The sequence below is a fragment of the Peromyscus maniculatus genome, chromosome 1 (assembly GCF_049852395.1).
Source record: "Peromyscus maniculatus bairdii isolate BWxNUB_F1_BW_parent chromosome 1, HU_Pman_BW_mat_3.1, whole genome shotgun sequence".
NCBI classification, from domain to species: domain Eukaryota; kingdom Metazoa; phylum Chordata; class Mammalia; order Rodentia; family Cricetidae; genus Peromyscus; species Peromyscus maniculatus.
The window spans coordinates 180,168,198-180,189,346 of record NC_134852.1 but is presented as its reverse complement, the minus strand read 5'-3'; the positions used below and the strand labels follow the sequence as shown (position 1 = coordinate 180,189,346).

At 42.7% G+C, this 21,149-nt stretch overlaps 1 long non-coding RNA gene across 1 annotated transcript in view; it reads left to right on the top strand.

The window, feature by feature from the left end:
* The first annotated feature begins 7,912 nt into the window (after window positions 1-7,912).
* Window positions 7,913-21,149, top strand: part of LOC121823229 (uncharacterized) — a 73,647-nt gene continuing 60,410 nt past the window's right edge. The window contains exon 1 of the long non-coding RNA XR_013047993.1: window positions 7,913-8,083. This is a non-coding gene — a long non-coding RNA (uncharacterized LOC121823229). The remainder of the gene's footprint in view (window positions 8,084-21,149) is intronic.

Sequence of the window (21,149 nt, the reverse complement as noted above, 5' to 3'; positions counted from 1 at the left end):
GATAGATAGATAGATAGATAGATAGATAGATAGATAGATAAAAGGAAAAGTGACTGAGAGAGACACCCAACATCTGGCCTTCCTATACACAGGCCCCATCACCCACCTGCACACACATAGGCACATGTATACACAAGAATACACACACACTGTACACACAAATTAAAATTTGTTGAAAGTGGCATAGACTGTGGATATAGCACAGTCATAGAGTGCTTACTAATTAAAGTTCAAAGGTCTATGTCCAATATTCCCTGCTAGGGAGATAGCTTAGTGGTAGAGTATGTCCTTACATGCACATTGCCTTGGATTTGATTTCCAGTACCAAACCTTTCTTAAAATAATACATGTCTTCTCATATAAGCCATGAAATGTAGCTTTCCCTGCCCCCAAATGTGCGTGCACACCTGCCACGCACCGTGTGCAGAGCTGCCAACACTTCCAGAGTACACAGGGCCCCACAGCTGCCAGAGGAGCAGCTCTTGCGAGTTCTTAGTTTCAATCACTCTTGCAGGAGATTCGGGGCATCTCTGTTTTACTCACTTGGTTTTAAAACATTTCCTTCTCTAGTTCCCTTTGTGGAGAGAAAATAAATTGTAGATGACATTATCTGTGAGCTTCAGAGACATTTCCCACCCAGCATGGCTCCTGTTTTTACAGTTGGTCAGCAGGCTTTGAATACTTAACAAAGGGCCTGAGGCTTTTACTCTAGGTTTCTATGCATAAGTTATCTATTTATTTATTTCAAAAGTCACATGAGTAGGCCAGTAAATGGAAATTTACTGATTGCTGATGGTGTCCAAAAAGCGTTCTGATAAAGCAGTGATGTGATTAAGATGTCTGTCCACTCCCTCTCCATGACACCATGCTGAGCAAAACCACAGAGATCATCAAATGAAAATCCAAGACAAGTGTTGGGTCTTTAATTCTATTTTTATTTATTTGTTTTGCGAGAGTATGCTATTCTGTACCTGTGGAGGTCGGAGGACAACTTGACCAAGTCCGTTCTCCCCTTCTACCACGTGGGATCTGGGGATCAAGCTCAGATCATCTCAGGCTTGATGACTGGCACCTTCGTCTGCTGAACAATCTTATCAGACCTGGAATGAGATTTTTTAATTGCTGTATTTTCTCAAATCTATGAGGCTTAAAAAAAAAAGACAAATAAATAACCACACAAGCACCATGTAATTAACACATCAGCCGTTGACTCACTGGTTTTTGAGATATAACGGAAGCACATATTTTTGATTTGAGGAAGAACAGTCATCAGTACTCCCCATGTACATTGTGTGCCCACTTCTCTGCCCGCCACAGTGGAAGCGTGAGGTCAGGGAACATAGATTCCCTTGGAGAGAGAAGATCACACATGGAATTGCCGGATAAATAGCCACCTACATTTCATGGGCAGGACAGAGGCCATCCGGCTGTAGAGAAGGGAGAGCTGGGAGGGCACTGAGGGGCTGGCAAGCTGAGTGTGAGGAATAACTGTGGAGAGAGGAAATCACCCGGGATGGAAACCGAAGCTCCAGTGTTGAGGAAATGGTCGGCGGCGGCACAGTGTGGACAGGCTCTGTCTGAACCAAACTGCTTGGATTCAGTTCCAGCCCAACCTTTTCTTCACTTCTCCTGACTTTGGTTCGCTTGTTTGTTAAAGGCAGTTAACGTTAAACCATAGTTAGAATGTTACCTATCATCTACTAGGTAATTAATAAAAATTGCTTTAGAAAAATTACGATAATGTCATGTGTCAGAGAAGAGAAAACATTCAACTACCCTTTCAGAGTTAGTACCTGGTGAATTAAAATGACAGAAAGCAAATGAATTCATATTTTTATTTATGTGAAAATTTTCCTATGAATGGGGACTTCATAGAAAAGTAGAAATTGAAAGAGATGATTAGACTCAGAGGCGTGTCTATGGTCTTAATAATCAGGTCTGGGAAACTGATTGAGACAGTGAAGGGGTTTGATGTTTCTAGGATCAGCGTTGTGGGGAAATGACCCGGAAATGCATGGAGAGCAGTCATAGAAGACAGAGGTCATTTACTAAAGGCAATTTGTGCATCTCTGACCATCTCTGATGTCCATCTCTTGTGATGAGAACATTCTTACATCCTGACTTTTAAAAATTGAGGATGACGATGCTGTTGTCTCTAGGGAAATTTAGGTTGTGCCTTTGGGGAAAACAATAACAACAACAAACACACAAGCAAACAAAAAAAAGTCTGCATCTCAAAGTGGCTGATTTTGGAACGCCAGTCCCAACTCCTTTTGCATGTAAAGAGCTAAGTTGACTAAGCGTAGGAGAAGGGGCATGCCTGGAGAAGAGATTCAATGTGACATATCCAGTCACTGTTCTTTAGACATGGGGGCACACTTAAGAATCAGGGCTTGTGTGTGCTCTAGCTTCTCGGCCTAGAAGATCCTACCCCTCACCAGCCATCTGACTTATTCCTTTTCTGATGAAATCTTTTATTATAGATTCTATCTCTGACACCCCTATAGAAAACAGGACTGCTCTCTCTACCCCTTTCTATGTTACCCCACATTTTAGGTCATAGCTCTAATACATACTATTTTACATGTATGTTTACTTGAGGTAGGAGCATGCATGCGTGCGTGCATGCGTGCGTGCGTGCGTGCGTGCGTGCGTGCGTGTGTGTGTGTGTGTGTGTGTGTGTGTTATTCTAGAATGTAAATTCTAGGAGGGCAGGACTTAGACCTGGAAGAACAAAAGGTTGGGTCTCAGCTCAATGGTAGCAAACCTACCTATGTTATGAGTGTGGTTTCTAGCACCTGCCTAAAACGGGAGAAGTCTTCAAAGCTAAAAGATGTAGGTAAATCTACTCTTTTAATCTAGAACCTGCTTTTAATGCCAACAATAAAAACTGTAAAGCTTTGAAGTGCTCCAGTGTTTGTAACCTCTAGAACTTCCCATATCCTACTGTGTGAGGGAAGGAGTTGCCTATCTTGGAGGGAGCACTAATGGTCTCTCCATGCCCTGAAATCTGCGGTGGGGATGGTTTTGCATCACTCAGTGTGGTGGGCTGAACCATGACGCTGAGAGTCTAACTTTGAACTTCCGTAAGGCAAAGGAGGCTTTATAGACATAAGTTAAGGATCTGGAAACAAATACATTGTAGTATGTCACCTGGAGCAAGCCCTAAATGTTTTTTCATGTGTCCTGATGAGAAGGAGGCCAAGCAAGATTTGACTAATGCTGGAATCAGCAGGAGGATGGATACAAGATGACTCTCCATTGCTGGCTATGATGATGTAGGGAGTGGGCGGGTGCTAGGAGATGCAGAGAATATAGATCTGAAGAAAGGCGGGCAGGCAAGGACACAGATTTTTCGTTCAGTTTCTCAGGAGGATGATCAATCCGAGATTTCACCCAGTGACACTGGTTTCAGACTTCTCATCGCCAGAGCTGTTGGTGAACACATGTGTGTTGTTTTAGAACACTGAGGTGGTGTGTTTCTTTCTATAGCCTTAGGGAACTGACACCCTCATCAGTCCCTTGCTTCTTGGGCACCATACATTTGTGCCATTTGGCCAGGTCAATTCCAGGACAACAGACCTGGCTGTTAATTACGTGGCTTCACATCTTGATTTACCTTACAGCAAGGCTTCTTTCTCTTCGATACACTTGACTCACACGAGACATTAACTCACTGATCACAAATAATGGTTCTCGTGTTGATTTCCAGCTTGTACCTACTTGAATGCAACCGAAGGCAATATAGGCCAACAGGTTTCTCTGAGGATGTACTGTGTCCTGGCTTTGAGACATAAGGGAGTGTTGCCCGTTTAGCCTAACCTGTCTTACACCTATTGTCTGTCTCCTCTGAGGAAATTAGGACGTAATGAAAAGCATACAAAGAACGCTTTGAAAGCAACAATGGTATACACAGCAGAAGCATTTTGAGCCAGGTATAGTGGCTTATGCCATAATTATAGCACTTGGGAGGTTGAAGCCGTGTACTGACTTCCAAGCCGAACTCGACTGCATGGTGACACCTTTCCTCAAAAATGAAGTATTTTTTTTAAAGTTTGTATTTATATGTTTTTATTTATTTATGTGTGTGGGCGGGGGCACCTGCCTGCCATGTTGCACATGTAGAGATCAGAGGGCAACCTTGGGGAGCTGACTCTCTCCTTCTACCGTGGAGGTCCCAGGAACTGAACTCAGGTCATCAGGCTTGGAAGTAAGCACTTCAGCCACTGGGCCATCCAACCAGCCTCAAGAAAATTATTTTTACTGTTTATTATTGTGTTAGGCCCATAGGCAGGCTGAATAAATAGAGTATTTAAATGGCATAGGCCTTGTGAAGGAGTCTAGAGATTGTAGGGTGGGGTTTGAAATATATACGCAGGAAGAAAATTAATTTCCTATGTATAAAATGTTTTATAAAATTCTGATAATTAAGGTAATATGATCTGGGGTAGAAATAAGTAAGTTATTGGAATGTCAGAATAGGAGCTTAGAATGTTATAAGGGATGTTTCAAAAACGTTTATTAAAAAGAAAAAGGAAAAGATGGCAATGAAACCAGATAACACTTCTAGAGAAAGTTTAATTCCCTAACCTTATACCACAAAAATCTTAAGTGTTGTGTATGGAAAAGCACACAATAACATTAATAAAGGGACACAGGTTAATATTAATTTTGGAATTTGCTTTTTGAAAACATAACACTAATAGAAATTCTATTACATTTATATTCTGTGGCATACACCTTTAATATCAAGGAAGCAGATGCAGTTAGAGCTCTATGAGTTCAAGGGCAGTCTGGTCTACACAGTGAATTATGGGATAACCAGGGTTACATAGTAAGACTTTTTCTCAGAATTTGATTGCTAGATTTTATTACAAAAAAACAAAAAACAAAACAAACAAACAAACAAAAAACAGTTTCTATTTGTATTTCCAAAGGAGGGACATATACATTTCAAGGAAAAAGAATTAATAAATAATTAGGGAGTGTAAAAATATGTAGCTACAACAGGTTAATGGTAGTTTCTACAATGTGTGTGTATATATGCATGTAAATGGCTAAATTTCTCTATTACAGACATATAGCTGATTGACTTGTTCGCTTAGTAGCTTAACTCCTGGCAAAGTATCCCTCATTCCACTATGTCCTGTAATCTTTTAATATTCTTTTTTTTCATTGCTACAGATCAAACTGAAGTCCCCACAAATGTTGATCTACACCCCAAGCACACTTCTCCTCATGTAGATTAAGGTTAGCTGTTTGGTATTGCAGCTCTGTAGACCAGATCTTGCAGGAAAGCAGAAGCATGTCAGCGTTCTTTGCCTATTTCCGAACTTACTGCTGGAGATTTCATTGCTATATGACAGACAGAGTAGTTGGAATGTCTAGAGATCAACAGCTGGATTATTCAGTACTTCCTTCCTGTACCAAGTGAATAGCAAACTGAAGTGTGCTCAGTGTAGTTCTACTTTGGGTGATTTACAGGGTTTTTACTATTGACTTTAGAAGCTAGCCTTATCTCAATGTAGCCTTTTGTATAATGGCATTTTCTTTGTTTTTATTTAACTTATTTGAAAATAGAAATACATGCACTTTGTCTGCTTCTCTTTGTGTTTACAACATTGGAAGCCATAAACCAACTTAACTTAGAGGAAGGAGAGACCCCATTGTAGGCAGCCCCAAAAGCCTCAGAGGAAGACAGAGGTGGAAGTGTAAGGGAAGGGGAGGCAGCTCTGCCACTGGTAGAGATTCTGCTTGAAGATGTCACAGTGGGGAAGTGATTAGCTCCTTGGCTCAGACTGAGAAGTGAGGATTGGGAAAGGGATGAACAGAGGCTGGTAGAAGTAAATGAATGCCGGGGGGGGGGGGCGGGGGGGGCATGCAGCTCAACATTTGTGGGGGACTTCAGTTTGATCTTCAGCAATGGAAAAAGGAAAAGAAAGAATATTAAAAGATTACAGGACATAGTGGAGTGTATGGTAGTTTGCCAGGTTAAGTTACCAAGCGAACAAGTCAATCAGATACATGTCTGTAACAGAGATATGTAAGAGAAGGAGGAAGCAGATTCACCTGACAAAATCCATGACTCTGCGAGTGGATCTTGGAAGGCAATCTAAAAATGGAAGAAGGTGACTGGGCATGGAGAAGGGACTCTTCAGGGACACCTTAAATGCCAGGGAGACCTTAGCATCCAGCTGTTGCCCTGATGTACAGCATAGGAACCTCTTGCTGTAGGACCTCTAGCAGGTGCGGATAAGAAGTAAGGCCCTAACTCACCATAGGGAATTGTGCTTGTGTTAGGACAGTAGGCTGGATCCCTGTCACGTGCTCTTCGTATGAATCACAAGGTATTTCCAGCTCAGAAATTGCGTTTGTGGAAATGCGGGAGTCAGATCTCACATTGCCTGCTGGCTCCAGAGAGTGGCTGGGAACACAAGGGTTGGAATACAGAAAGAAACATCCCTGGTGTAGGTGGTGACATCCAACCAAACTCTGATCTTATGAGGCCCATAACGAGAACCATCAGCTGAGCTGGAGCAGAAGGAGAAACTGAGGTAGTCAAGATGAGTGATATGACTGATTTGTTACTTCTATGAACTGGATTAGAGACTACTTTCCTAGAATTCTATACATTTACAAATGAGATGAATTAGCATGTCTAACTAAATATAGGCCTTTCAACTATTTGATTTAGGTGTATTGTAGAGCTTCCAGTGAAACACATTAGATAAAGCAAATGACTATAATATAGCATAAAGGTAGCAAACACACTCCATTCCTAAGTAGTTATCTGGTAGTGGCGTGATGAATGATGCTTTTATCCTCCCGGGTGAACTGCATTTTCCATATTCTTCAAGTTCTTCAGTGCTTACAGGTTTTTATAATACAAGCAAACAAATAAATCTTAAGTGCTACCAAACCCACAGTGCTGAAACATACCTACAGTTTCCAGATAATACTCTTCATCATTTAGAGATCATGACACGGGCCCATGCCCAAACTACATCTATTTGCACAACAAAGCAAGAGGCTTGTTGGGGAATTGTTGTATCCCTGCTATGATACAATCTGAGAAGCATCACCCTCACACACTAGCAGCCTGCTCATGTCCTCCCTCACGGCATTCCTTCTAGAGAGGTAGTGACCTTGACTTGGTGCTCATCCTACCAGTGTGCAGAGTTTACCCAAGACAGGAGAGGGAAAGGAGTGGAGAAGGAGATGAACGGGGAGTTGAATGCCTGGAAGTCACAAGCCCTTGTCCTGTGCGAGGACTGCTCGGTTTGTGGAGAATCGTGGAAGAAGCTGCCAGCCTCCCACCCCCTGGAGAGTGGTGTTGTGCCTGTACCAAGGTGAGGCCTGTTTTGTACCAGACAAGGGAGCAAAGGCTTCTTACCCTGCAGGCTCCACAATCATTTCTATGAGAGAATGTGTGGAATGTTGTTGTCCCCCTGCTTCCTTGAAAGGGAAAACAAAACCCCTGAAGGATTTCTGGAATGAGTGATACAGCAGGTTCCTCTTTCAAAAGCACCGCTGCCCTAATCCTACATTTGAAGGCAATGTGCTTCTGTGGCTTGGTCCAAGGCTAAGTGGCCATGACTCACCAGCCGGTGGCTGCATTGTTCTGTGCTCGGGAGGGCCAGAAAGAATGAACTCTTTTATTTAAAGTTGATTCCTTTACTAGTTTTCCCGTCAGTGTGTTCTTCCAGCTTGGCCACCACCACCCTGGTCTCTAGAAACAAATTCACTTGCTCCAGGCCTTACCAAAAGAAAAGAACTGCATGTCCTGGGCTATCCTCTCTGGGTGGTGATGTCAGACATTCTCCCAGCTTTATGCAGGGCTTTCAGAGTCAAAGAATGGGCAGCACAGAGGATTCCGTCCTGTTTAAAAACTACAGAAATGCTAGAACTTTTACAAGACACTGTGGGTTGGGGACCTTCTGATGTGCACACGCATTCCTTTCCGTTCCTTGGTGTGACAGTGAGGGCCTCACAGGAGTGCCCATTCTTCCCTCTCCTTCTCTTGAAGATACAGGTGTGTGCTATCATCTTAGATACCAGGATGTGACGGCACAAGAGACACCAGGTATGGCTCCCCCGTGGTCTCCTCACAGTCTTCGTTCTCCTTGCTGTTCTCGGGTCTTCCTTCACCGAGATTTACCTGTTTATCCATTTATTACAGATTTATATGTGGGAACTTAAGAAGGAGACAAAGGAGAAGGAGGGGGAGAGGCCAGGGGGAAGGGGCACAGACAGACAGACAGACAGACAGTCTGCTCCCGATTACCAGGAAGGGTCCCAGGAAATAAGTTACCCCATTTGTCTTTTGAAGAAATTATTATCTATTGTGAAATTTAACTGACACGCAGAGGAGTGCTATATTCATGAGAATTTAACCAATTATTTTAAGGCCAATTATGTGTCAAGTCAAAAAATACCCAAGTCAAAAAGTAGTCCTTTTTTTTTTTTTGTACTTCCCAGAAGTTCTGTCAGACCTTCTCCAGACTCCCTGCTTCCCAGTGTCACCCTTACTGTGACTTCTGTATTAGTCATTCTGCTGCTAATTTTCAGCTTCGTCATTTGAATATGATTCCATAATCAGTTCTTCTTTTGCCCACTTTCATTCTTTAATTGAAATCAGACATGGTGTTCGGTCCTATGTAGCTTCATTCACCCAGTCTTTTCTTTGTGCATTTTATCTGTGTGATTGGAGAGAGGGCTATACTTCATTAATTTTCATTGTTGTGAAATAGTCACAAACATGAATCTACCAGCATGCTCATCCATCCTTCCACTGACAGCCCTCTCGGCTGTTTGGTCCCCTCAGAGCAGCCTTGGCATGGACAGGCATGTATCCTATGCTGTGGGTACGTAGACACAGATTTCTCTATGGTCCCTGTGATGGAATTTGTGGGTTATAAATCTAGTGTACCTTCAGCTTTACTTGACAATGCTAAAATGTTTGCCCGACTGATGCCTCTGCTCCACACTGCCACCAACTGTGCCCCAGCAGCCTAGCCTGTTGCCCTCTTCACCATGCTTGGAATTGTCAGATCTTTTTAAAGGTGGCATTATTGGGCAATGTCTGAGTTTGAACCCTTTGTTTTCAGTACAATGAAGGAAGCCACAATATTTCCCTTGCAGTCTTGTACAAGGAAGAGTAATATGGAGTTAAGAGTGCTGACTTTGGATTTGGTTTGTTTGAACTTGAGTCCCAGTACGTAATGCCTAAACTCATGGAGTTATTGTGAACATTAAATGGTATAATTCAGGCAGTGTTGAGAATAGTACCTGGCAGATAATGAGAACTGTGCAAATGTTCATCATTATTGTGATGACTGAGACAACAGAATGCCTAGGATCAAATGCTGGTAAAGATTAATGATATACTGAAAGGAAAATAAAATTATTTATTGATGCAACGATTGAAGGACTCAGGACAGAAGAGAGTATAAGGCAGAGTTCATTACTGAGGAGGAAAGGGGGTGTGCAAAGTATAAAACATGGTATGTGCTATAGTAGTTCTGAGGCAAGATAGAAAGACAGGGAAATGGTGGGGACATGAGAAGGGAGAGGAACCTGTCCCCTGGAGTGCCATTTAATCATCTCTCCAGATGGTAGACAAGTACCTCAGCACACTTACCAACATTCACTGTTGGGCTGTGGACACGGAATTAATATTGTTTTCATATATAAATGCATTATGTTAAAGTAGCAATAACATAATACCTAAGGCCTGATTGTACATCATTTTGGGTGGGACCTCATTTTGTTCCCCAGACAGACATTGTCTGAGAATCTCAAACCGAATTCTTTACAGTAAAGACACCTGACTTCTATGTCTCTGTAAGTTAGAATTTTACTTATAGGAAGCATTCCTACCTGGTGCCCCTCAAGAGCAAACCAATGATAAAAAGAGTGTGGTGGTTGGAAGAAGAATGCCCCCTCGCCCCACCCCCCACGCTGGCTCCTGTGTATATGAATGCTTGGTCTCCAGTTGGTGGAACTGTTTGGGAAGGATTAGCAGATTGTGGAAGGTATATCACTGGGGTGGGTTTGAGGTTTCAAAAGCCATTGTCATTCGCAGTTAGCCCTCTCTCTGCCTCATTCTTGTGGATCAAGTTGTGAGCGCTCAGTTACTGCTCCAGTGCCATGCCTGCCTGTCCCCATGCTTCCCTGCCATGATGCTCACAGACTCACCCTCTGAAACCATAAGCCCTAATCAACTCTTCTGTAAGTTGCCTTGGTTGTGATGTCTCTTCCCAGTGATAGAAAAGTAACTAAGATAGATAGTATCTTGAAAATCCTATATATGGCTGCTGTGAAATCAGTGGGCTATGACTCATACTTATGTCTAGCTTTCTTTTTAGTGATTCTTTATCTCTTAAATCTTGTGCTCAAGCCTGCATTCAAATGTCTTTAATAAAATCTCCAACCCTGCCTCCTAAGCAGACTGGTTCTTTTCTGTGCCTTAGCCATGAATTCTGTTTTGGACTGAGGCGAGGTCCCTAAAACTCTTGGGAAATAGGTCAAACTGTTGAAAGTTACAGTAGGGTGCTGTACCAGTACGCTAAAATGTTCACAGTTTCTTGTACTGAGGGAAGCTATGGATTAAACCTGATACCAAGGGGTTAGAGCAAAGAGAGCTTTATATTGGCAACAGCTGTTAAGAAGGGGAGCATAGTTTCAATAGGGATTCAAAATCATAGACATGGAGAAAGAATATTCCAACTAGAGATACTTTGAGGAAACAGTTACTGAAGTGTGAGGGAAGTAACTGGACTCAGACTCACAGGAAATACTTAAGCTGTCTTCTCAAAGATCTTAGCCAGTGGAAGAAAATTGGATTGAGCTTAGCGTCTAAAAGGAATCTATTTATTCCTTATCTGACAGCGTGTATAACTAACAAGAGTTTTAACCAGAGTACCCTAGATTGTGACAGGGTAACAATAAGCCATCAGAAGTGGATTTAACGGGAAGGAAGGGAGAAAATATTAGTGTCTGACCAAATCTAAGTGTCTCCCCAGGGACGAAGACGAAGAGCATTGGCTTTTTTCAGAACTCACGTGGCTGGGAGGTCCTGTCCTGGCTCTGCTTCTTCTGTCTTCTCATATTCAAACCAACAAGAGCAGAAAGAGTTCTCTTCCCCCATAGCTAACCTGTTCCCTGTTTTCCAGACAGATAAATGCACAGTGGCAAAACCCTAGCAAGGGCCCTTTGCATGGAAAGACCCCCTAGTAGGTGATTAAACAATCCAGGCGAAAGTTGCTGGGACTATGAGACAGAAACAGGGGAGTAATGTGATCACATTTGGCCATCGAGATAGTATGTGGGGGGCTGCAGTGGAGGTGCTGAAGGCTGAAGGTGATGACAAGGCCTCACTTGAGCATTTGGGAGGCTGATGACGTCATGGACCCAGCTAGGAAACACAGACGGACTGAACAGGTTTGGGGCCAGATGAGTTTCAATTGGACACGCTGAGTTTGTGGTCCTGGCACTGTATCTCCACAGAAAGGTTGACCAGGCAGATGGATGAGCAGGTCTGTAGGAGGCACAATACCCTGCAGCAGCTTCTCCATCAATGTTTATTCAATACAAAATAAACAAAGACGAAACCAGTTTCCATGTTAGCGTTCCCACAGTGATATTTACTGGTTGGGTCCTTGCCGAAGCGAGGCTTGAATATATCCAACTTAAAAATAATTGCCTGCCACTTCTGTGCCCTCCCATATGTTTCTCCTTCTCCTACCTAATTCAATCTTGTTTGTTAAAAAAAAAAATCAAAGATTTTGAGTGTTTAAAACTGTGACTATCCAAATACACTGTTACCCTACCTTGACAGTATTAGTTAGTGGAAAGATAAATCTTATAAGGAATATTTACAAGTATATGCAGTAGCAAAGGCCGTGAACAGCCTTGACATGATGTGTATCTAGCTTCATTGTGTTATGACTACAACCTTTGATCCTCAAACTTTAAAGACTTTGTCCTGCCAGAATATATTAGACACTGGGTTCCCATTTAGGGGGTCCCAGAAATATACACAGTATGTATGTGGTTGTTCAAATTGAAGAGGATAGCATGCACTTTTTTTTTTACTGGATCCCATGTTGAATACTGTGTGTAAGATTTTAACAAAATCCAACTAGAAATATCTATTGAATCTGAAGGCATGTTGGTGCTCACAAATCACATCTTTGCAAAGCGTCCCTCACGTACCTTGGTCATTCTGACTATGATATTATCTCTATTTAGCTCCCAACCTCTGAGAAGACAGACAATGTCTCATGCATCCTGGGCTCCCTCCCCTATTCCAGTTCAGTGCTTTACATACAAGACAACTCAAATTAAGCACATGAGGAATATAATGAATGGTCAAAGGTAGGCGTGTGCGTGTGTGTGTGTGTGTGTGTGTGTGTGTGTGTGTGTGTGTGTGTGTAGTGAGAGGTCAGATCTACTGCGATTCCCATGCTGAATGCTCATCTCACTTCCATTTGCATTATGTAGTAAAGTAGGGGGGTCATCAGACCAATTACAAATTGTGACCATTCACCAGGTAGAGGGGTAGGGGAGAACAATGACATGCATTTTCCCTATAATAATAGAACTAACATCTGAGCATGGCATTTGTTCTTTTTCTCATTTGCACTCTGAAGGATTCTCTGCTACTTTTGTAAGTTTTCACAAAGAGCTCTTTCACCCCAGCCCTGCTCATGGGGCCAGGTGCTCACAGCAGCGCTGCTGCACAGGAATCTCTGACTCATGCTTCCAAGAGTGGGACTGCATAATAGGATCTATTCTGCGCTGACTAATTTCTCCTCAACACATGTTGACTCATTAGAAATTGTGAGAAGAAAGTTAGCAAAAGTCATTGACTTTTATTGCTTCCCTTGCAGGAAACACACACACACACACACACACACACACACACACACACACACACACACCTACCTTTTTTCTTCTTTATAACAAATTAATTGCACACTGGGTACCATATAATTCCACAACCCCTTCAAGGGTACCTGCTAGGAAAAAAACACTCCTTTTGGAAGTCATAAAAATTAACACATGGGGGAAAATCTTAGCATGTTGTTATGGCAGGAAGTAGAGGTGCTCCGGAAGGTTGAGGGGCACCTTTGAAGAGAGAAAGGAAGACGTCAATAAAGAAAAAGAAGACCCAGGGAGGAGTGGGGTGAGGAGGGAAAGGGGCGGGCTCACACGGAGGAGTAAGGTTCTGAGGCACATCACCCTGTCAATGTGACAGAGATTCTGGCTATTGGGCCTTTTATGTGTACTTTTAATCAATTGTCATTTGTGGTGTTTTGCTTCTAAGACAAGCACTCCTGCCTTAGGGTGGAGGGTGCTTGGGGGAGGGTTATGGAAATGTGGCTCTCAGAGACATTTGTCCCCTTCAGAGTGCAGTTCAAACTCTATTTCTCTGCATCCCTTCTACATCACCTCTAGAACCCTTTCTCTTCCATAAATCCACATGGTATTTCTACCTTTAACGTGTAGTACCATATAAGCAAACCCAAAATTAATGGCATAAAAAATAAGGCACTCTGTGCTTTTGGTCTACTGACTAGGGATTTAAACAGAGCTCGTCTCTGCTGGGTAGCATGGTCTAGAAACAGGCCTGCTGGGGGGTGGAGGACTCAACATGGCTTTATCATATTGAAGACACCTGGTCTCTCAGCTGAGGAAGATGGGGTAGCTAGAGGATGCTTTGACCTCATTATCTAGAGGGGCGAGTGAGAATTTTGATAGAGTAGCTCAGATCTTGAACAGAATGAAATGGAAAGTTCTTGGTTGTTCTCTTAAATCCCATGCAATGAGGTAACAGTCAGATTTCTGTTATAACCTGTGGGCCAAAATGATTCAGAAATGCAGCCTAGATTAAAGAGAGAGGAAAATGGATGCCACCTCTTGATTCAAGGAGTGGCGTGCCCAGCCAGATAGGGAAGGTAGAGTGGTGCCTTCCAATGTTCTTTTAGTATTTGTTGGCTTATCATTTTCTGACTATATCAAAAGGCAGAGCCAAGATCGCATTTTTTACTATGTCCTTCCCATGATTAGGAATCAGGCTGTTTGGACAAACTGACAGATCCATGAGGGCCAGAGACAGTGAAGAAGCTCCCTGGTGAGGCCAGTGGCTATGGAACCACATGACACGGGTGTGATTCCCTAGTTTTTCGTGTATTAACAAGTTCCAAATGTGAACCCGGGCCTGTGTTTCTCTGAAGTAAGCTTGGGTAGTCCGCCCCAGTTCAGACAGCTATTGTTAGGATGAACACGTTACTGTTCGAATTGTAAGCACTTAATGCATGAAAAGGAGACTCATCTTGACTTTCAGTTTAAAATTTCTTAGCCAGGCAGTGCTAGTGCATGCCTTTAACCTCAGGATTTGGAAGGCAGAGGCTGGCAGATTTCTGAGTTCAAGGCCAGCCTGGTCTACAAAGCTAGTTCCAGGACAGCCAGGGCTCCACAGAGAAACCCTGTCTCAAAAAACACAACAACACCTATGACAAAATTTTTCTTTACTCTCTTAAATATTCAAACACATTTTCACAAACGTGATGACACATTTGAGGGAGAGGGTATCTTCATTGGCAGTTACAATTAGAAGAATATTTTAAACACAGCCTCATTAAACCATCTTACAATAAATGCTCTAAGAACTTACCAGAGTACTAGGAAATGCTGGAGTTCTCAGCAAGCTCAGAGACACAAATGTACGTGTGTGTATCAAACTAGGGTCCAGCTGTGCCAGCGCCTGTTGTTCTATAGGGGCAGCTTTTACACCATAGTTGACTCACCCTTGAGGACACTGTCTCTGTTCTGTCCTTAGAGTACCAAGCCGAGTCATAACTAATGGATGCGCGCTAGAGGACAGAGGCAGAAAGCTGAGTGGTCCTTCGTGGAATGCCCTTGATAGTATAAAGAGCAGAGAACCATCCAGCCTCAGCTAATTCTAATTCAGCCAGCTTCCTGTGCGTGAGGACTCATAGCAAGCTTTAGCCTTTCTTTCTGCGGTACTTCCGCATCCCTCTGGTCCTGGCTTCTCTGTAGATTGGCTGTTTTGTGTTAGCCCTTTCACTGTTCTGAAGTTAACTTCCAGGTGAAACACCTTATCTTAGAACACAAATTCCAAAAATGTCAGTATAATACTTTAACTGTAGTGCAAGGGGCAATGAAGAGACAGTGATTTTAGAACAAAATAATGTGTCTTAGTGTGTAAATGTATGAGTACAGCTCCACTATAATAAGAACAATAAGAGTGAAGTGCTTTCACACCCTTCAGATCCAGAAGGTTGAAGTTATAAAGTAGCATTTGGCTAGTATCACTCTATTCAAGTTATTTTTCATGTTTTAAAAATAAAGGTACCAGGCGGTGATGCATGCCTTTAATCCCAGCATTCAGGAGGCAGAGCCAGGCAGATCTGTGAGTTCAAGGCCAGCCTGGTCTACAGAGCAAGATCCTGGACAGGTACCAAAACTACACAGAGAAACCCTGTCTTGAAAAACTTTAAAAAAAAAGGTGATACAAATATATAATAAAATATATCATATAATTTAATAGTGCTTAGTATTCAAGAATGTGTGTGTTTATGTATGTATGCATATACTATATATTTTGAGTATGTTCTACATATAAGTATAAAAATAGACAAATCACTCTTAATACTTACACTTCCAATTAGATGAATAATAACACATGGCAATTTTCGCCTAGAAAGTTCAGTGCATATTACAACCACAGAAAATTACTTGATGTTTTTATATTAAAGCAAGCAAGGATCTTCAAATGGATTATCATAAACAACTATTTTAATTATATGATTGGCTACTCAAACTGAAAATTCTGTGACTTGAAAATTCACTTAAGAGAGAACAGTCCTTTAGTACACCGGTCTTGCCCATTGCAAGACATACTGAACCCTCGATTCCCACCAAGTGCTCCCCAAATCATGAGTATCCACAGACACCATAAGACAAACCCTGTGAATTTCCATAACTCCCCTTACTCAGGGCTGTGCCCCTACCAAATTCCTTATACTCAAAGTTAGTTTCTCAAGTGTCTTCCTCCCTTCTTCCCTTTTTTCTCCTTCCCTGCTCTTTCTCTTCCTCTCTTCCTCTCTTCCTCTCTTCTCTCTCTCTCTCTCTCTCTCTCTCTCTCTCTCTCTCTCTCTCTCTCTCTCTCTCTCTCCTCTCTTTTTTACTGCACAGAATAAATAGGCTTACAGAGGTTAAATGCACATGCACGTTGTAATTGAGAGAGTCAAGCCACATGCTATCATATTTGGTTTAAGGTTCTGCCTCGTGCTTGTACTTTATGAACGGATGAGGGTTGGAGGAGGAAGGGGTGAGTGATGTGGTACAGCAGATGCACAGGGCAGAGGCAGTGCTGTGTGTGAGAGTGCAATGGCGGACAGATGTCCTTATCTAGACAAACCTGTAATACACAGCACCAAGAGGGAACCCCAGAACAGGGGGCTGACTCCCCAGGGTTAGGAAGGGCCAGTGCTCTCATCAGTTGTGAGGAATATGGGTGGGAGGAAGGTTTGGGGTTTGGGGAAGGTGGCGAATGGAATAGGGACTCTCCGCACCTTACTGTCTAGTTCAGCTGTGACTCTAAACCTCCTCCAGGCAGTAAAGTCTCTGTTTTTTTTTAAAAAAAAAAAAATTTATTGATACTGTGTGGATTTCATATCATGCATTCCAATCCCACTTATCTCCCTGTCCCCTCTCATCCACCCTCTGCCCTTGCAACCTCCCTCCAAAACAAAACCAAATTTAATAGAAAAGCCAAAAACCAAACCAACCAAACCAAACCAAACAAACAAACAAAATTTAAAAAAATAAAAATAATAATGAGAAGACTCTTGTCCTGGCAGTTGTAGTGTGGCCCACTGAGTCACACAGTTCACCCTGTAGTCCACTCATCCTTTCTTGCAAGTGTCCATTGCCACAAGTCATTGGCCTGGCTGGAGGCCTCTGGCTTCTGCTGTGTCACTGATAATGGGCTCTCACTGGGGCTCTTGTGGTCCTGTGTCATGGAGATCCTGCTGTTTTGGACCTGTAGGTTCCTTCCCTTCACCTGCTCCAACAGTTCATAGATGAGGTGGCTGTTGGGGTGAATCAACTCCTAGCCCTGGTTCTGGGCCTGGGTGGTAGCTGGGTTGGTCAGCCCGCCAGCTTTCTCTCACCGTCACCACCTAGGCAAGCTCTCCAGCACTGCCTCAGTTAGCTCCCCCAGTGCAGCCTGCAACAAGGAGCAGGGCCTCTCTTCATTTTCAAAGTGATGGTAGCTTGTTTCTGTAAACTGTATAGAAGGGCCTACTTCCGGGCTGCTGAGTCAGCGCTGGAGGAATCCTCCTACAGAGATTAGGAATTGCTGGCTCAGAGCCAGAGACACACAGTCCCCCAGCCTGTGACCTCTTCCTCTTCCTCACTTCCTTTTCATCTGTCTCTTCCTTTTCACTCGCCTCTAGGGATGGCCGTGGCTATTTTCACTTGAAGTCAGTGAGGAGAACAAGGCCGTGATGAATGTAAGATGCCTTGAGCTCATTAACTCATAACCCTGCCAGTTGATACAGAGTAAGGGCAGGGACTAGTGCCTCACACTCAAAAGGCTGTAAAGTTAGCTCCCTGAATGTCAGTTATTACTACAGAAACATTGGTGAAAAGCACAGCCTTGAGAGGATGGTTGTGGAGCTGGTCATGACTGGCTTTCTGTGTGGTCAGCAGCTTAGTTTGATCGCTTACTGTTTGCCATTCTGTTCTAGAACGTGCTTTGCATAGAATGCTATCTTTGCACTGAAGGAGCTTATTCGGTGTGTTGGGGAAAGGATCAGAGTGAAAGAAAACACACACACACACACACACACACACACACACACACACACACACAAGATCAGTGTCTTCAAGGCTGGAAACCTAGGCTCATAAGGCATCCAGAGTTCCTGTTTCTGACAAGACAAATGCCCAGATCAACTTAAGAAGAAATCCCATGGTCAAGAAAGGCGGAAGTGATTCTGGTGACACTTGACTGTGAACATGAAGACAGGCCCAGAAAGATTAAGAGTCAAGAGAAATTTATTATATGAATAAAACCACTAGGAGACTTTGGGGACACAGAGCTGGGAACAGTAGGTGCCACCAAAATAGCTGAACATAAGGGTCATCTCAGGAGTTTTCAAGGTAGATTCATAGGATCCAGGCTTCCTTCCTGAATCAGAACTTCTATGGAAAGGTCTAGAACTTTTGTTGTTTTGTAAGCTTTTCAAGTTATGGTAACCAGTTATGATCCTCACCAATAGCAACTTTAGCTACATGAATGTTAAGAAATCAAAGTTCTCAGACCTCTTGCACTTCAAATCTTGAAGCTTGGACCCTGCAACCTCAATTTTAGCAAGCCCTGAATTCTGAATTTAGAGATGTACAGATCTCAGGCAGGGAGAAACATGTCAGCAGCAACCAATTTCTTCATAGCAAGGGGTTAATGAATGAGTAGATGACCAGATATTAGGTCAAGAGTTCTTGTGTTTATGAATCTTTAATTTTTCAGACATTCTTTAAATGTTATGTGTATGAGCATTTTGCCTACATGTATGTATGTATACCATGTGCAAGCCTGATGCTCATAGAGCCCAGAAGAGGGCAGTTGATCCCCTGAAACTGGAGTTATATAGATGATTGTGGACCATGGTGTGAGTGCTGGCTGTTGAAACTGGTCTTCTGCAAAAACAGCAAGTATTCTTAACCGCCAGGCCATTTCTCTCGCCTCGCTACCTTTTATTTTATTTTACTTTTTTCTTTTTTCTGCTCCAAGATTTTTAGAGAAGATTAGGGAGAAAAAAATGGTGTCTTTCTTCCTTTTCTTTTAAATTATGCCATTAATATAGCACCAGCCATGCTAACTACACCCAGTATATTTTCTCAACCACATAACAACCTGAGAGCAAGGTTGATATTATCTCTTTACCCATGAGAAAACACTCTTGGAGATTTTAAATAATTTGCCCAAGGTCACGCAGTTAATAAGTAGCTGAGCCGAGACGTGAAGGAAAGGGTTTTTTTCACACCATGCCAGTCTGCCTCTCATGCCAATCATCCTGTGCCCAGGACAATAGAACAGATGGGGAATTCAGAAACAATGAATGCCAGCCCCCCTACATTTGCCCTAGAAATCTAAGGTCCAGGAGGAAAGGGAGTGGGTCAGCACAAATTTCCAGGCAGACTGGGGGTAGTTGATGGAGTCAGTGTGAGCTTCAGTATTCCAGCCCAGGGCTCTTTCCAAAATACCACATTGAGAGTTGTTCTCAAACGGCTGGGACACTTGTTACATAATGTTCAAATTTATGTAGGAATGTGACTAATCCACATTTTTTGGTGCTTGATCAGATGTAGAATATAAATGAGGCAAGCACTTAATTGAAAGACTCAAGGAACGAGAGGGCTGGGAAGGCTGGAGTACAGACCCACAATGAAACGCAGGCTGTGGGAATATTTTCTAGTCTGTTATGGATATGAACTATAGTTTACTACATCTGTTGAGATCAGTTCCATATTACGACTAAACAGTTGCAGAGCTGTGTGGCATTCATGTCTGCTTGAGTAAAGGATTTGGTAATTACTAATCTTCCCAGCTAATAGCTTCATGTGCTAGTCAAGCAAAAATTAAATGTTTGATGTATCCCTACCTGTCTCCAAACAACTGTGCACGCTGTTCAGCAAAGCAGCTATCAAAGCAATCTGTTCATCACTCCAGAGTTTCTCTCTTTTAAAAAGTCATTATTTAAAATTCAAGTTCTTTTTCTTTTGCTATAGAAGAGATAGCAAAGATAGTAATGAATAGAATTTACTTTCTTAAGAAACACCTGTCATTTGAAGAAGCACAAAGACTTGTGGAGGGGAAATACATATTTTAGTCACAGTTTTGTGTCCTTTTAATTATAATTATCTCAGAGCTCTGGTGTAAAAATATAGAACATTTAACTAAAATAGACGAAACAGATCTCTAACTGATGCTGCTAAAACCTCTTTAATATATTATTATGCTCAGTTGCTTTTAAATGTTAGACCATAATCATCAAAATGTGAAAGTGTTACAATGCCTAGGTTGTTGGCCCTGACCTGAAACTGGATGATTGGTTTATTCAAACAAGTTTGCGAGCTCCAGGTTGCTGTCCTCTTGGAGTGGAAGAATTCACTGCGGTGGGGATGCACATGTTTGCTGGTGACTGTGCACTGTCTGTTTCCATACACCACCTCCTTGCTCTGCCATCTTCTTACCCTGAGACCTTCCTGGATTCAGCTGTCATCATCTTTGGCCTGCCCAGAGAACAGATGGGTTTTAGAGTGTTTCAGACAGTCCTGTTGGTCCCACTCTGTTCTGGTAACTGACTAAAGACCTGGACAGATAATAGGACTTTGAAAGCTGCAACATGGGTGAAACTGTTGAGAGGATTTCTGGGAAAAGAATGAATGGCTCATTTCTGCCCTGCCGGTGATGGTCCTGAGGCAAGTCAGCCTTAGGAAAAGGTAACTTGTCCAAATGGACAGAAATAAGGAAGTCGTAAAAAGGAGAGGTAGAATGTGGCCTTTCCTGCTGTTTCCAGAGACATCTTGCCTCTGTCCTTCTGCTTATTGAGAAAATTAGGTCCCTTATGGACTCAGTCAGGCATGCAAAGCTCTCTGCTCTCCAGAACCACCTGAAGTGACGTGAAAGCCAAGCTTCTATCTGACTCTACCCAGAGACTTGATCAGTATGGTCAAGACAGAGTCTGCCTTTCCAAAGACCCCATATCACTCTTTTTTTTTTATATTTTTAAATTATGTTTCATTTATTTACCTATCTATCTTCATGTGTACATGTTTGTGGGCCTGTGCATACCACAGCTTGTGTGTGGAGGTCAGAGGACAATTTATAAAAGACAGTTAGTGCCTTCAGTCATGCAGATCCCGGGAACCAAACTCAGGTCCTCAGGCTTGGGCAGCAAGTGCTTTTACTGACTGAGTTGTCTCCTTGGTCCAGGATCCCAGCTGATTCAGATTTTGCTGGCCTAATGGTTATGTCTGGATGATCATTGATCGAAAGACAGTTGTGCCAAGGGCTTTGATGGCTTGCAGTGTGAAAACATCTTAATTTA